We start from the raw sequence: 7,669 nt of genomic DNA, 5'->3' as shown, positions 1-7,669 counted from the left end.
CATGTAGACTTGAGGTGCCTACACCTTTGTCAAGTGCATTGTCATGATTGTCTACCTCATTATCAATTTGTATTTCGTCTGCTGGAATATTCAAGTCAATAGTGAATCCAATGCCAGCACCCTTCTTATCATGTGCATCATTAGTGCACATTCAGTTCTTCAGGTGCGTCGATAGTACGAATGTCCGTTGCGCCATGACTTTCCAATGATTGAGATACGTCATCTTCACTGCAATTAGTTGATATGCTCAACAATATCATGTGCAAAATATCAATTTGTGTCAGCCAGCGCATGCGTTTACTACGATTTATTCAAGATGCATATAACAACGACTACTGATTAGTTAAGCATAATAGCTTACAAATCGATACTCGAAAAGACATAATATCTTACAAATTAATAAATGATAACTCAACATAATATATTACAAATCGATAGTAACAAACAAAATAATATCTCACAATTTGACAGTAGAAAACACATAATATCTTACAAATCGATATACGACAATTCAACATAATATATTACAAATCGATATTGACAAAAAAAACAATATCTCACAAATCGATAATAGAAAACACACGATATCTTACAAATCGATATACGACAATTCAACGTAATATATTACAAATCAATATTAACAACCAAAATAATATCTCACAAATCGTCACTATAAGACACATAATAGCTTACAAATCGATATACGACAATTCAGCATAATATTATAAATCGACATCAACAAACAAAACAATATTTCATAAATCAACAATAGAAAACACATAATATCTTATAAATCGATATACGACAATTCAACATAATATATTAAAAACGAAACAATATCTCACCAATCGATATACATGTTACTACAACCGCAATTTGTGTTACATTGCATATACTGAGTGAATGGACGATACCAGTGGGGTAGAGACCCTTGTTCGCATCTATTACCAAGCATTCTTGTCAACAGGTCCCAACGTTTTACAAATGTCTTCAAGTTTCTAACCGTTAAAACGATATAATCTACCTGCAATAACAAAACAACGCCTTAATGACACTCACGATGACATACACTCTTCAACAATAACATGATGGCATGGAAAAGTACTCAAGACGCTTTAATGGCACTTGTTGGAATGTTTGTGCATCATTGCTTTTTTTCATACTGCCTAACAAAAATAAAGAAAAAGAGAAGACTGTAAAAAGAGATGGCCGACAAATCCCCCTTTGACACCCACCAATGATCGAACCAGTCATTCAATTTATAGTTATATCCACGAGGTAGGAATGAATTAGGATAAGTTTTCTATCTAATACAAGGCAGGAACGAGAAGGTGTCCATGTGTTGTAGTACAAGCTAAAAACAAAGACGGAATGTGCAAATCTATATACGGGGAGCGGGAGGACATTTTCGTCCAACGCATATCTATCTTACAGGAGGACATTTTCGTCAAAAGCATATCTACCTTTTTTGTATGTTATTTTATTATAAAGTCATCGTGGGAAATATTGGCATATGAATTATCGCGGGTCCCAAGATATTCCTCCATACACACAGGAACACACAAATTTGTGTTTCGGGGAGAACACAGAACACCCTCCCAATAAAGATCAGTGTTGCCAAGATGAAAATAAGAAGTACTAATGTTTAAAATTTCAAACCCGTGTCTTCACCTATTTTGACAATCTTTCCCATCCTATTGTTCTTGCAACGAAAGATAATTCTAGTCATGTGTGCGATGCTGTCGAGTTTGGGTACCAATTTCCTTTATCAATGTTGCTTATGAATGCATGATATGCTCATAGAGGTAGAGATGGACTTTTTAAAACTCAAACACAATGCCCGCCAATGTTATCAAGCAATTAATTGTAGGATTGCTATTACTGGATACAGAATCATCATGATTTCATCACTTAATTGAGCTTCTTAAGAGAATAATAGCTCCGGTAAGCCACTAAGAGTAATAAGATAACTTCTTATAGAGAACGATGTTCTAAATGCAATAGTTATTGGGCAAACCTCTCAAGACATATAATATCAAATCTTCTTCATTCGTTGGTCTTGCAGCCACAACAAGTTGGTGGATAAGAGTTTTTGCCTTTTGAAGGTATTTATCAATAGATTTTGTCCCTTTCTTGAGAGTTTACAATTGTTCTTTTAGCTTTAATACTCTTGAGAGGGAGTGGGCAACATATTTGCCTTTGAGAGTGTTTCATACATCATATGATGTCTTGAGTTCAATGACTTGAACATGGACAAGTTTAGATAATGATAAAATAGTTTAGTTGAGAAGAAGTTGGTCATGTTTCAGCCAAAATGAATGGGCTGGATTAATGATCTCGGTTTTTTGGTTAGAAAATCTAAAAAAACATGGTGGGTAAGGTTTTATTCCATGGACATATCCAAGAACATCATAAGAAAGTAACAAGGGAGTAAATTGAAACTCTAATAACAAAAAAAAAATGTTGTCAATTTAATGGAAGGAAAATGCTAAAGGCTTGTCAAAGTGGGCAATAAAAGAGAGAGACTTACTCATCTTAAATATGCCTGTTAAAGAGGATGATTATGTTGTCCTAACAACTCACAAAGCTTAAATGAACAATCCCTGAGACTTCTTGCGCTTCTATGGTACACAATAATCGACACTTTCTTTCTCCCTTATTCTCTTCCTGGTCGGTGTGCTCTCTGCAAGCCGTTCATCATGTCTACTATTGTCTCACTCTCCTTGTGCAAATGTTGCATCTTCTACTGATTTTTTATTTTGGCCATCATTAATTGGCTTTCTTCGCCTTGTCGGTATTGTATTTCCTTCTATCTTTCCATGCACGCCATCTAAATGCACCCTTCCTTTCCTTATGGGAATTGCATTTTCTGCAAAAATTTCTTTTATTTCCTTTGTAGACACTATCTTTTTAAGGTAAAAACAAATGTTTTTTTGTATTAAAATTTTAATTTTTTAAGATTTTTTTTAACTAAGTTTTCCATTGTGTCATCAAAATTCTCCTTAAGCAAAACAAGCAAGTGCACTAGCCTCAAATAATTAAAATAATATGATAATTTTACATAGATATGGATCCCCAAAAAACAAGGGTATTATAGAAAAAAAAAAGTTTGGAAAAAAAATGAATTGAATATAAGACGTGAGAGTTGTGAGATTTGCTCTTCAAGTTGTGCATATTTCTTCTTCTGCAAAATAGAGATCAACTACAATAAGGACTCAAAATCTTCAACGGTTGGACTTTAGCTTGCAAATGATTATACTACCAACACGATTCCTCGAAAAAAAGTGAGCTTGATGATGTGAGCCATTGTCAAGGCTCGAAAAAAAATATAAAAGTACAAGTATACTAATGTTAGAAATATCTATATTTATAATAATAAATAAATAGAATAAATGAAAATAAAATGACAGGATCTCACCTCGGGCTTATATAGCCTTTTCTTATGATATAGACGAGCATGAGGAAACTCTTATAGCACTAGGCATGGGCTTTGAGAGTGTAAGATCTACAATTTTTAGTCTGAATAAAAATATGAGGTACTTTTACATGATTTCATCGTATTGACCTGAAACGTGAAACATAGAGATTTCACAGAGCCAATTATACTTAAGACGCATATATCCTAAGAGATATTTGCTTAAAACGTTTAGAAAACTATACCATGCTTATTTGGCAAAATAAAAGAATTTTGTAGAGAAAATATGTTTAGTCTTGTCAAGATGAAGAGAATGACACATTCATTTTTTTTTTGAAAAATATTGACGAAACATAAAAAAATATGTGGGCCCCACAAAAATACCTTGTGAGCACCACATAAATATCTTATAGGTCCCATATAAATATCTCATAGAAATATCTAGTTAGGGCCCATAGGAGATATATCCATCCTTGTCCGAAAAGGGTAGGAAGAAATCAAGAAAAATATCATACTTATCCCTTAGAGTGGGGCCCACATTCAACCTCTATAAATAAGACCCCCTCCTCCTTTTAGAAAATCGCCACCCACTCTCTCTAACTTTCTCTCTCCTATCTCCGGTTTTGCTTCCTTTAGAAAAGACTCGCTTTTTAGAATAGTGCTTTCTCTCTTTATAAGAGCTCTCTCTAGAAAAAAAATTCTCTTTAGATTTTTTTTGTGTTTCTTCGCATCGATGAGTTTTACACGACACTTCTGGTTGTGATTGTACTGAACGTAAGGATGCACCGACCATGACTCAGGAGTTTCTCTATGCTTACGCTAAGCCATCTCTACCAAATTTTTAGTAGGTTTACACATTGTTCCCTATTTCAAGTTATATTTGTTGAAATAATTATCGTATGTTATGAGATTTTCCTTACCGTACACTTTTCTAAAAATGATATCAAATCCTAGTTCTTGGTTCATGCTCTTTAAGGACAACAAGTTTGTTTCAGTGTTCACACGTGTAACCTTGCATCTACTTCTCAATATTTATGGTGAATTATGTGTCATAGGGTCCTAGTCATTGCTTCACGCCCTTTAAGTCACCGCAAGCTTGCTTCGATGTTCACACACGTATCCTTGTGACTACTTTCTTATTTACTATATATATATATGTGTGTGTGTGTGTGTGTGTATTTATACATGTTACTTAGCCTGATGCGTAGTTTCATTCATCAGGCTCTACTTTACCTACTTTACTTTGTTGTCGCATAATTATGTGCACATACTCCTACTTTACACTATTTATTTTGTTGTTATGTACAGAGGCTCCTGTTTTTAATAAATACAAATGTGTTATAATAAGTGTATAAATGGTGACTAATCTATATCCCTTAAAACGATTCAAAAGCCTTATTGCATTCAAAATATTGTTTGGCAAATAAACTCTTTATTGTAAAGGTTCGAATTTATGCAAAACCATATTTACATAAACATCTAAGTTACCAACGTAAAGCCTAACTAAGGTCTAAGTTTTTGATAAACCATGAGAGATACAATATACATACAACAATGCACATCTATCAAAAAATGAAGGTAGCATTTTTTCCATTAAATAGAAGATATGCTACCAAAAATTCTGGCAAAATACTCACCTAAGCTAGTATGGATGGCACAATGATGCCCTTACTATCGAAACTTTGTTAGGTTGGCTCATTTCATTTCCTTTTTGAAAAGCACCGTACTCTCATTGCGCCACAATACCTATTGTGCCTTGTTAGGTCGATGCTCATTGTGGCTAAATATGCCCGAGTAACTGATCAAAAGTGATCATTAATTATCCATGCTTCTGTAAACTACTCTTACAAGAATAATACTCGTAAGCGTCGTTATGCCAAAATTGGTTATCCTCCCGCAATAGGTAAAGCACTCGTGAAGGTCATAGACCTCAATAACAATGTTTGCATGCATATAAGCAAACATAATGATAGTTCATGTCCACATGATAACTGACCCGTGCTTCAAAAAATTGACTGAGGTTGGGTTCATATTTTCCTTTGTGCATAATGCATTGGTTGCCTATGTGACACTTGACATTCTAGTAGTAAAGATTATGCCATCGAACCCCTTTAGGACTTACGCTCATTGAGGTAGACGTTGATGGTACCACCTCCAGTGACATACTTTATCTTATGAACCAAAAAGTCTAGGAGTCTCCTAGTCACTCGGAGGTTAGAAGGACGAGTTATCCCTACGACCTAGTTGGTGACCCCACTACTGCAGTAGTAGGATGCATCTGAACTGCCCTAACAGGGATCTCCCAACAAAAATCTGTTGCCCCACTATGAACATAATAACTCAGACATCTGGGTACAATAATACTTAGCATAAAAAACAACCAAATTGTTTCGTTTAACACCGAAGTTAGGTTCTCCTGCATACCAGGAAGTGAACTTGTATTTATCAAAATAATGCATAAGTTATACGTACACTAACAAATGAATGAATGAATGTAGTACTCATGCATCACCTTATATAAGGTACTAATCTTGATATAGTGTTGGACTGATCTTGTGAAAGACCCAAATTGTATCTGCATGGCAAAGCGAGGCTCAAAGAGCTCATACTTCAATCCATGAGATATTTATACGCTAAGTCATGGCGACTTGAGCTATGATATTTTCAACTACGGCTTTAAAGTGACCTTTTATGTTTTCAACATATTATACTTGTTAGAATTGAAATGCTTTTCTATCTGTCCAGGAATGGTTCTGACAACGTTTTATCGAAGATATAGGTACTGAACCTACAGTGTGCGACGTGGAGTATGACAACATTAAGATCCAAGGTTTCTACAGACTTCTTTAAGCATTTTGTATACAAACCCAATTTATGTAGTAATGTTTTACTAAACAGTACTGTCTGTAATAAATAATTCATTTTGGTTTGCTTAAATAAAATATTTTGATGTTCAATAAGTAATTAACCTTATACTTGTGACTCGCCTTATATCTTCTAAAATCGACTACTAACTATCATATATTTTCGCTGCTAAAATCTTTTTTAAATCTTGTTGTAAAGAAGAAAAAAATAATCTATGAAATTTGGACAAAGTGTTATTTTGAATATTTGAAGCATTACAAAGAGGCTAAGTGAGACGAAGGATTTGGGTTCTAAACTGGGCTAAGTGGGTACAACTGGTTGAGCTTACCTAAGCAGAGTCACGGTAGTGGGCTTTGAGAAGCTAGGGTGAGTAGTGAATGCAACATGGTATCAATGCTCTTAGATCTCAAATGCTAGATTATGGGTTAAAAAGATCAGGTTACTAGTTATAGTTTTTCTGTTGGATATGGATCTTAATCTTATAGATCTAAAATCCTGATATTCAAATCTATTCATGGATGATGTGGCAAGATCATTGCAATTATTGTCACGAAGGTCACTTTCTTATTGGCTAAATGTCTTCTAGCATGGAAGCTAAGCTTTTGAGCTAAAAAATTAGCTATAGTTTTTTCTGAGATTCCAAAATAAAGGTCAAGTTCAATGGTTTTAGTTTTCGGGCTTCTGGGATAGAGCTAGGAAATTTTCAAAGGTTTATCTCTAACTGAAGTGTAAATTTGAACCAAATGGTAATGGAGCCATCTTGATGACAAGTGTTATCTTGGCCACAATTGTGTCAAGGGATCCATTTCTGATGACAATTCAAGGAATGTTGATGACAACATTTTAAGTATCAATGACAACTGACTTGTTATTAGCGATAAGTTAGTTTTCTTTGGCCATAAGTTTTCACCCAGATGTCTATTTAAGATGATTTTGTATGCGTTGGAAAGATAACATCTTAACTTTAATCCATCTATTAAACAAAAGCCCCAAATCAACTGTTTTACTGGTAAAAAATACAATTAAAGTTAAATAAAACCAAAAATAGGATTTTGACTGTGCAAGTCACCTCATTTTGGTCATTACTCTTGATGGGAACATGAGATTGACTTGATTCTTGGTTCATTTGAGAGTTGAAGTCCTCTTTTCTTGAATGGAGACTTAGAGGATGTTGTTTTATGGTTGAAAGTGAATATATCTTGTCATGAAATGGCTTGGTCGAAAAGGGGTGTTTATGTCAACAAAAAAACACTTTATTGTGACCTATTTAAACTTGAATGACTACATGAAGAGATTAGCCGATATTCTTGCACACATGCCTTCCACCCCAACATTTATTTTATTAAAAATCATTGATGACATCTAGTAGAAGCATGTATATTTAGGCAT

This window comes from Nuphar pumila, chromosome 6, assembly GCF_984573655.1.
Source record: "Nuphar pumila chromosome 6, dmNupPumi1.hap1.1, whole genome shotgun sequence".
Lineage (NCBI taxonomy): Eukaryota > Viridiplantae > Streptophyta > Magnoliopsida > Nymphaeales > Nymphaeaceae > Nuphar > Nuphar pumila.
The sequence above is the reverse complement of the archived record's forward strand: the minus strand, read 5'-3'. Positions refer to the sequence as shown.